We start from the raw sequence: 10,221 nt of genomic DNA on the forward strand, positions 1-10,221 counted from the left end.
ATCTATCGCCGGACGATGGCGTTCGGCACCTGGTGTTACATCCAGTACTTCACGGGGACTGTCAGTATTTTCTCCAGTCTCGTCACCATCACCTGCATGGCGCTGGAGCGTTACCTGTACGTGTGCCACGCCATCCACTATTTGGTCATCCTCACTTCTGTGCGCGTGCGGCTAACTTTGGGGTTTATTTGGCTGTACGCCATCACAATCAGCACCGTCAATATACTGCTGCTCCGCACGGGCACGGAGCAAACGAATGACCCGTTTACCAGGGGGCTACTGTGCGAGCCGGACATGATGGAGCAGCACATGGGGTTCCCACGTCCCGCTGCCCTTTTTCGCAAATTTGTGGGCTCGTTCACTCTGCTGCTGTGCCTGATGGTCTACGCGTTCTCCTATCTAAGGATGTACCGCGACGCGCGTAACGCAGTGATACCGTTCAACGCGGTCAACACCACCGCGCGAAATACAGTGCTGTTCTACTGCGGCATGCTGTTTCTGCAGCTGCTGCCGCTGCAGCTTAAAGTGGCATCGGACGCGCTGTGGGAAGTTGAAGGGACCGCGGCTATGGTGGCACTGTCCCCTCCGTCCGAGAACGCAGCCATGTCCGAGGCGACTCCCTCGGCCACGGCGGTCGTGCTCCACATGTCTCTGCTGGTGATGCTCATGGTGCCACCGTGCATTAACCCGCTGGTGTACGGGCTGAGGAGCGCGGAGATGAGGCGAGCGCTGCTGGATCTGATCCGGTGGTGGATGGAGAAGAGCGGCGCGTGTGCGCGCGGAGAGGATGGGAGAAGAGTCAGAGACGTTGTGCATCCACACTGAAGCTCAGTTTGGCTGTTCTGTGATATATACAGTGATGCAAGTGAGCTGGAGCGAGCTAATTTAATAAGACTGGCGCGAAAATGAATATGAAGAGTTCATTGGCAAAAGCAGATAACTCCGTTTAAAAAAAATTCTAGAATCTTCATTTTTTATTTTTTATTTCCATAAGGTGATATCAGTCAAACCAAAGTGGAGTGACTTTGAGATGTAACAAAACAGACATATCTCGAAAAAATAAAGTTTTATTGAAAGCAACACTATTCAAAGAATAATTACAAAGCCTCAGCTCATTTTTTTCAAAATGGCACTTATCTGCTTTTGCAAATGAACTCTTCATATGCACAAACGGTAGCTACATGTTTGTTATCATGCACGTGACCTCGTTATTGTGATTGAAAGTCTTGCATTTTCAGGGAACACGCTTTAAAGTAAATAGTGTCGCTCATAACGTTGTACTTTGATGTCTTTGATGGCAGGGCCTTATTTAATGAGACAATTTTGTATTATCTTCTAAGTATATATCTATATTTGTATGTACAGTCAGCTAATAAATGTGCTATGTTATTTATAGGGACTGAATTTTAAAAATTGAAATTGAAAATGTATTTTTCCTGTCTATTAGCCTTATCTCAATCAACAACAAGCCTGAATGACAGAATAATATTTTTGAAGAAACGTTTGCAAATTGTTGCAAAAAAGTTAATGCAGCTATTAGCAGAAGCCTTTTGGCTGCAATAACAGCTTCTTGGACTGGTCTCTTGGATTTCCTGACAGATCCTCAGGATCCTTCTGATTGATGGAAAGCATCTGCCATTTCTACACTGCAAGAAAAAAACACCAACTACATTATCAACATCTGTTTTCTTATGGCAAAACAGATCAACATAGGTAAAATCACCTACCTCCTAACTCACCTCACTGCCCACATGTCAAATAAAGCCTGGTGAATGGATAACAAGTTTTAAACTGGCATTAAGACCAACCAGTAGTGGGCTACCTTTCATGTGGGCATGTCTTGTTACTTGACGGCTTTTCATTCATGTAGCCTGAAATCAGGGTTCCTATACAGCTTATGCCAAGTTAAATTTAAGACTTTTTAAGACTTTTTTAAAGCCACTTGAAATGAAATTTAAGACTGACTTCATAATAAACACAAATGCAGAAAAAAGAAAAAAAAAACACCACATCAATTACATAGGGTTAGGCTTGACAATTTTACCCACTTTCCTATGTGATCCAAGGTAAAGTGACTACTACATGAACATTGGATTGTGTCTCTTTCCAGCTGTCCTTTCAAAATAAATGCATAAAAAGTCTGGAAAAAAAAAACACTGACTCGGGAGCTGGAGGCGGTGAGAAATTTAGCGTTGACGGCCGCCACTAAGGGACCGTTCGTTATTTATGGAATGGGCCACCGGAGGAAAATGGGGGGGGGTCATGTCATAATATTCTTTGTTGAGGGGTGGGTCCACTAAAAAAAAAAGGTCAGCGAGGGGGGGTCATTCAACATTTTGTCTGGAGGACACTGCAATGCTCGCAAAAAACAAAAACAAAACAAAAACGGGACATTTAAAAGCTGCAAGCACTGATGGCAATGAGAGCAACGGCCCCTAAATCACAACGTAATTTTATATTGTTCTGATCTGCCCTAAGTGGGGTTCGAACCCGCGTCTCCCGCACCGCAGGCGACGATGCTAACCGCTTCGCCAAGAACTCAGTAAGGATTCGCTCGCAGCTTAGCACGTCTTTTATGGGTGAGTGAGTTTAACTTCACTACCGTACAGAGGCTACGCTGCCTGCCTCATTGCGTAACTCTACATAGTCTGAGCAGCACGTACGTACACGTTGCTTTTGTGAATTGTAAACAAACAGACGCCCCCCCCCCCCCCTCGGTTTTAGCGTCCAGCAGTTTAGCGGCGAATTCAACTGCAGTGATGGATAACTGTACCAGAGAGGCTCAACAACTTCATGAGCTTCATTTGAGGAATAAACAGCAGCTTTTACCTGACGGGAGACCGACGCCTGAGCTACGGTAGCTAACAGCTAGCAGGTTTTACCTACTTTCTCTCTCTCTCTCTCTCTCTCTCTCTTTCTTACACACGCAGGCGCAGGCACACACACACACACACACACACACACACACACACACACACACACACACACACACACACACACACACACACACAGTTGTCTGTCATATCTGTCGTAAACCTTGCAATAATACGTTGTTGAGTGCAGTTCACATTATTGTTGCTTCGGTTTGAGTGTGGATTAATTGTTAATGTCTTGTTGTGTAATATGAGCTGGTCCAAAATCGCGATTCTGTTATTGATGAGTTGGGTCTTAATAACAGCTGATAAATGGCATGGATTGATGAGAAGGTGTTGCACACATGGTTGTCAAAATGAAATAATGTAGTGTCACGCGCTACGTGATGCGATGTCACGTGTCGATGGCTGGGGGGGGGGGGGGGGGGGGGGGTCATGTATCTTTTGATAAGGCTTAATGCAGGGTCATGTTAAAATTTACTGACTCCGACAGGGGGGTCATGTAAAAAAAAAAAAAAGTCCCGTGAATCCCTCCGGTGGCACTGATGATAAATAACGAACAGTCCCTAACTTCTCTATGTCGGAATGTTACCAATTATTTTGAGATTTGAGACTAATTACAACCATAAAATCCCACTTACCAAGTGTTAACATTTTTAAGACCTTTGAAAAATTGATTTAAGACATTTTAATGCCAATTAAGGCCTTGTTTTTAGATTAATGAATTCAATGCCTTTTAAGACTTTTTAAGGATCCGTAAGAACCCTGTGAAATAAAATATTAGGCTAATTTCTGTGCAGTGTTTTTGTTTATAAAATGATGTCCTGACCAGTCAATAAAAGCTCTGAGTCTTTGTTTACAGTCAGAAAGTGTTTTAAAAAATCTCTCTGAACAAACATTTTGTTTACATAACGAGTGATTCAAGTTGAAAATAAAAAAGTGGATTACGAAGTGCAGTAGCCTTTTTTTTGTTCCCTATTTCGTAGGCCTGAGATGAGAGAAACTCACCAGAATCTGACTCATCTAGTCAGAGTTACAAGGGGAGTTGGATTGTGTTGGCTGAACTCGACAAAATATAAAATAAAGTAACTTAAAGCAGAAGTAAGCGATCCGGTTGTTTTGGCTAACTTCCTGTCAGCGGATGGAGTTAGCAGTCCCCGCCCTCGTCCCTACGTCACCACATGCACGCCCATCATCCTCAGTCTATGCCAGCCTTTCTCAAAGTGGGTGCTGCAGCACACTGGGGTGCCGTCTGACTGCGTCAAGGGTGCCGTGAAAAAAATACCTCTTCTGACATTTCATAGAATACATTCTCTTTATATATGCAAAGGGGCCGTGTCCACCGTCTACTTTCCATTCAGATCCTGGAGCTCGGAAAAAAGCTGTCGGAGTTTCCTTTTTTTGTCGCGGCGCTCAGAGCGCTCAGAGTTGAAATATATATCGTCGCTGCCCGACGTAGAACACGTATGTCCAAAACGGTACTTTTACAGGAAATGGAAAAAACACCGTAATTTCACAGTGTTTGAATGTGGTATCATCAAATTTGCTACAATAACATTAAATGTGGTCATACACATGTGAGTGTCATGATATAATCCACATTTTACTAAAATCGTGTTTAAATGGATTTACGTGTTTATTTTTTACCGCGACGGCGGAGATACGTTTTTTTCTCATCATTAATTAGAATGGCCAGATCGCGTTTCATTGACAGCTTAATGCGCTCTGATGTTTTTTTTTAAATGCTACGTTACATATCATCCGTAGTTTCTTCACATAAAACATGTAAGCTGAATGAAATAAACAGTTGCCTACCTACACAACTACACACTGTTATGGCTATGATGGCAAAAGTTACACAGACGTTGCCTGACTGCACTTCCGTCCTACCGTAGCCTACTTTTTTTTTCTCTTCACTCCTCTCAGTCTCCACGTCTCCGGATGAGGGAGGGGGGGGGGGGGGGGGGGGCGTAAACATCGTCCTTCTTACTGTAGGCTACTTAGTATATTAACTGCTGCAAGCCATTATTAAACCACTAGTTTACTAACAATACATAACAAATGACTGACATCATTAGCTTCAGTAAACTCCAGCAGCAGACTTCTGGTGCATTTCTCTTCTGCAGTTGAAGCTGGTAATTACGACCAGTTTAGCTCAATATTGCTACTGTACCACTGGACTAGAAGATCATAAAGCAACAAGCCTTAAAGCAACAAAATACTTAGTAAATAATTTATGTACTCTGCCAAAAAATATGATAGAAATTCCATGTGTTCAACAGACAAGGATCAGGCATGGCCCAAGTCATTTAAAGGTGCACCAAACAACAACATACCAACAATACATGCATCAAAGAATTGTATTTAATAAATAAATAAATACACAGTGGTAGGGAAACCCATCACAATTAGGTATGTAGTGTGTTAATTGCAACATTGTATCTATGAAGTTGAACATACAAAACAGATTTTTAAAAAAGTTTCATTTTTAATGTTGTGCTTGTGTACTGCAGTTGTATGAATGTGTTTCTTGTTTGTGTGATGGTGCACAGCTACCACAGTTTAATTTGTGCTGTGACTGCCTTGTGTACGGCTCAGGTTATTTGGTGTTGTGGTGAAGCTGGAGGTTTGGGAGGTCCAAAGCCAGGTGTCATGACAGCTCTCTCTTTTCCTTACAGGTGTGAGGAGTGTGGTGGTTCACTGTGAGACCAGAGGTGTGTCCAGTGTCAGAGCTACAGGGAGGACCAACAGGTTTAGATGACCCCCTGTGTGAGGGATACCAGAGGTGGGTGAAACCCCAGCATGTGGACTTCCATGGGGGAAAAGAGGTATGGTTGTAGTGAGATGTGCACCAAGTCCATGGACATGCTCCCTGAACGGGAGAAGACTGTGACACAGCTTGTACAATGGTTGAGGATGTGTTTTAATGCCAGTACCAGCTAGACTGGTGCTCTGGCCTGGCTGTCAAGCTGTTACATTTGTTCACTGCAGACTCAGGTTTTAAACCATTAACCATTCTCTTCCTTTACCAGTCTGACTGTATGACTCGTGGTCAAGCTGCACTTTAGAGGCTGGGACCCTTGCAGCTTGACCAACAGTCATACAGTCACACACATGACTGTATGGATGTGTGACTGCACGTATGTGTGTGCCATGTATGCATGTTCACGTGTGTGTTTATGCCTCTGTGTGTACATGTGTGTGAGTGCCTGTGCAGCTGTGCGTGTGTGCCTACGAAGGGAGAGAACAGTCTCCTCTCACCTGAGTGAAATCTGTGTCTGGATGTGTGACTGTATGACTCTTGGTCAAGCTGCAAGTTCAGGGCCCAGCCTCTAAAGTGCAGCCTGACCAAGAGTCATACAGTCACACACATCCAGACACAGATTTCACCTGTGTAAACAAGTCAGACTGGTAAAGGAAGAGAATGGTTACTGGTTTAAAACCTGAGTCTGCAGTGAACAAATGTAACAGCTTGACAGCCAGGCCAAAGCACCAGTCTAGCTGGTACTGGCATTAAAACACACCCTCAACCATTGTAGAAGCTGTGTCACAGTTCAGGGAGCATGTCCATGGACTTGATGCACATGGGTGTTCCTCACACATCACACTACAACCATACCTCTTTTCCCCCATGGAAGTCCACATGCTGGGGTTTCACCCACCTCTGGTATCCCTCACACAGGGGGTCATCTAAACCTGTTGGTCCTCCCTGTAGCTCTGACACTGGACACACCTCTCTTGGTCTCACAGTGAACCACCACACTCCTCGCACCTGTAAGGAAAAGAGAGAGCTGTCATGACACTTGGCTTTGGACCTCCCAAACCTCCAGCTTGACCACAAGAACCTGACCCGTACACAAGGCAACCTCAGCACAAATTAAACTGTGGTAGCTGTGAGTGAGTGTATGCATGCTGTGTGTGCATGTGTAACTTGAATTGATCTTGACTCGTGATCAAGTGCATCATAAAAGGCATGAAAGTCTTAAGGTAAAACTTCAGTTCAGTTTTCAGTTCTTGCAGCTGCTTGAATTTCACAGCTGTAATCTTTTGGCTGGATGAGTAGAGTGGGGCAACACTGGCACACTTCTTCCTGAGAGACAGGGATGGATAGGGTTCCCAGTTGAGTGGAGTACTTTATACTCCATAGTGCCATCCACATTGTACCTAGTAGAAAAGAAAAAACAGAAGGGGGGGGGGGATTTCATGAAAACAGTCATAATTTGATGAATTGAACATTAAAAAAATTTATGTAATGCTAATGTTTTATATTTTACAGCACTACACTTAAAATGAAGTCAATATTTGTGGGGAAAAAAAGTACAGTATGATAAAAACTACCTGACTGCTCAGAGGTGCATGACTTCTCAGCGTGTGTGTGGATTTTTGTTTGTGAGAAATGTGTGCGTGTTTTTGTTTTTCATCAGCAGATTTGTTTTCAAGTGAATTAACAAAGAGGAACACATTTGGTAAACTGAATGCAATGTTCACAATATTCAAAAATGAGCTTGCATTATCCTTTGCTTTGACTGGCAACTGAATACAGCAATGGTTTACTTTTCTCAAAACTAGATCTGTGACAGGCTTTGGTCTTTAAGTTCTACACAAACCCAATATGGAGATGTGGAAGTGTAATGTAATCTAATAATAATAGGCTACCAACCCTCATTGGCTATAGTACTCCAGGTCATCACCAGAATCATTTTCAAGCAAATCTAAGAACAATAAGGACAAAAACACATTTAATACACTGAATGCAATGTTCCCAATATTCAGAATTGAGCTTGTATCAGTTGATTCAACCGGCAAATTTTGAAAACCTCAGTTGCTCTGTACTTCATCATCTCTTATCATCTCTTAAAAATTCTTGATTCAGAATTTTGAAATTTACCCACATACTAGATGATGGTCTATAACTCTGAAATACAGCAGAAGTTTGCTTTATCAGAACTAGCTCTGAGACTGACTTTGAGCTTAACTACACAAAATCAAACATGGGGTGTTGGAAGCAAAGTGTGTAATGTGATAATCATGATAAGCCACCAACCCTCATTGGGCAGGTGTATCCTCTTCATCATGGTCAGAGTCACTACCAGATGAATCTAAGAACAATAAAGAGAAACAGGTTTAGTCCACTGAATACAATGTTGACTTTGTTGGAAACTAGGATTGAGATAGCCAGAGCATCAAACCTTCCTCACTGCTGACCCTCACATTTGCCACAAGTGCCTCATAACTAATGTTGACAAACTCACACATGCCCTTTAATGACACAGACATCCCAAGAGGAGGGAGAAAAACACATAAAAAACAATTGTGTGCGCTACACAAAGTACACAACGTTTAAAATACTCGACCACGGAAACATCGGGGTCAGTATTTTTTTTTTTTTTATCTGGTCAGTTATAAGTTAGTAGATTGACGTGAGCTAGCGCGCTACTGCTAGTGAGTTACACCAGGGTTTTCACTCAAAGATAAAGCCATTTTACGGTCACGTTCATGACCGCAGTATTATAAGGTCTTGCTCCTTTGAGTTTGATGGCAAAAATACGTGTTTGAGTGAATCTCATAATAAAACCAAGCTGTCCAACCGAGTTTATTTGCCTGCTAGCAAGCTAGGTATGCTATGCTAAATACGTCAGCTAAGCTCTCAATAAAGAGTGTGGCATGTTACTTCTCTGAACGAAATAAAAGCAATTATTAATAAATGTCAGCTAATGTTAAGTTGAAAATAGTCGACAAACAATAACAATCGTTTTCACGTTACCTTGACATTGTTATGACCAGCTGCTGTTGCTCCCAGCGAGGTTTGTGGGAGGGGGAAAAAATCGCCGACAGGACTGTTCCACAGAAGCTGGAGATACGCGCTTTGATTGACAGCTTTGACATCAAAGGGAGTTACGTGAAAAATAGATGAGGTGATTTAACATCTTTTCACTGGTCATTTTGATTTCCAAAGCTTACTGTTCACGGAGGGACACCTGATCACTCTAATTGTTGAAAAAACTCAAAATCGAAAAAAATGGACATACGTGGTTTTCATTGGACAGCGACGATATATACATCAGTTGAGGAGTGGTTGTCAGGACGACCAGGAGATCTCCCGGTCGGCCGCCCAGCCAATATGCTCCAGCATACCATCGAGCAGGTTGCCCTGCGCGGTTATGCGGCCTTTGTGACCAGCCTCAATGAGTTAAGGCTAATGTATATCAACCATGTTCTCATGATAATCTTCAAGGTTTCCTTGAATTAATTGATATCAACTGTCCAACCATTATATACCACTTCTTGTCTTTTTACATCTCACTCATGGTTGCGATAGTGACACAGACTCTCATCAATCCAGACTACTAAATGATTTTTGTTTAGCCTCCTGTCTTAATCTAATTCTTTTTGTTCAGATATAACTGAACTTTCATGACCAAACATAAAATAACCAGCAATGTTTGTTCGTTCTTAAATTGTAGAATGGCGCAAAGCCTCATGGGAAATGGGAAACGTGCTAGAGAAAATCTATGGAGAAAAGTCACTGAGAAAGTTATCATTAAACTAGCGGCTACGGCTAAAAATAGAACGACTCACGGAAGCTAAACAGCAAAGCTTATCAGTCCTGCCCGTGTGTCACGTTATTTATAGTTATATTAATTTAACAAGACAACACAGTCCGTGCTAAGTGGGCCGGTACGTCGGTAGGCTACCTGGTCGGATTTTAACCACTTGAGAGTCGGAACCTATATGGGCACCGAAGCATGTTGGTGAGTAGGACAAGACCCGAAACCGTGGTGTGTGAGCTGTCAGTCAAATCCATTCGCAGAGCAGAGGGAGGGGGAAATATACCTGACTGGATGTAATGTTCTGGTCAGCAGCGTTAATGCTTGAGTGGCACTAATTGCAGCTCTTTCACCCCATTCAGCATTTCTGTAGCCTACTTTTAATACAAATCCATGATCTTAGTGCCCACTTCTGAAGGAAATAGCTAAATATAGCTACCCATATTTCTTATTTTTCTTATTCTAACCCTGCCCCCCTATGGAAAGCCGTTTTAGTCATAATGAAATAAATTAATAAATGCATAAATAAATAAATATAGCCATGAAATGAGTCCCGAATTAAATAAATAGGATGATAAATAGATATAAATGAAATATAAATACATATATTTTTATTTTAAAAACAACATTTTTATTTTTCCAGGAGACTTTTATTTTCTAACGCCTCATTTATTTATTTCCAGATACTTTTATTTCCTAATGTCACATTTATTTATTTCTGGTTACTTTTATTTCATAACGTCACATTTATTTATTTCTGGGGACTTTTATTTCATAGCATCACATTTATTTATTTCCGG

General features: G+C 42.1%; 1 long non-coding RNA gene across 1 annotated transcript; it reads right to left on the reverse strand.

Annotated features, from left to right (window-relative positions):
• Window positions 1-6,583: 6,583 nt before the first annotated feature.
• LOC146984181 (uncharacterized) lies at window positions 6,584-8,701 on the reverse strand. Its single transcript, XR_015036208.1, has 4 exons — window positions 8,638-8,701; window positions 7,918-7,972; window positions 7,534-7,585; window positions 6,584-7,037 (listed from the first exon to the last, which is right to left on the reverse strand). It is a non-coding gene; the product is annotated as an uncharacterized LOC146984181 (long non-coding RNA).
• Between the last annotated feature and the right edge of the window lie 1,520 nt (window positions 8,702-10,221).

Source organism: Trachurus japonicus, chromosome 7, assembly GCF_045865225.1.
Source record: "Trachurus japonicus isolate A0001 chromosome 7, Traja_1.0".
In the NCBI taxonomy this organism is placed as follows: Eukaryota; Metazoa; Chordata; class Actinopteri; order Carangiformes; family Carangidae; genus Trachurus; species Trachurus japonicus.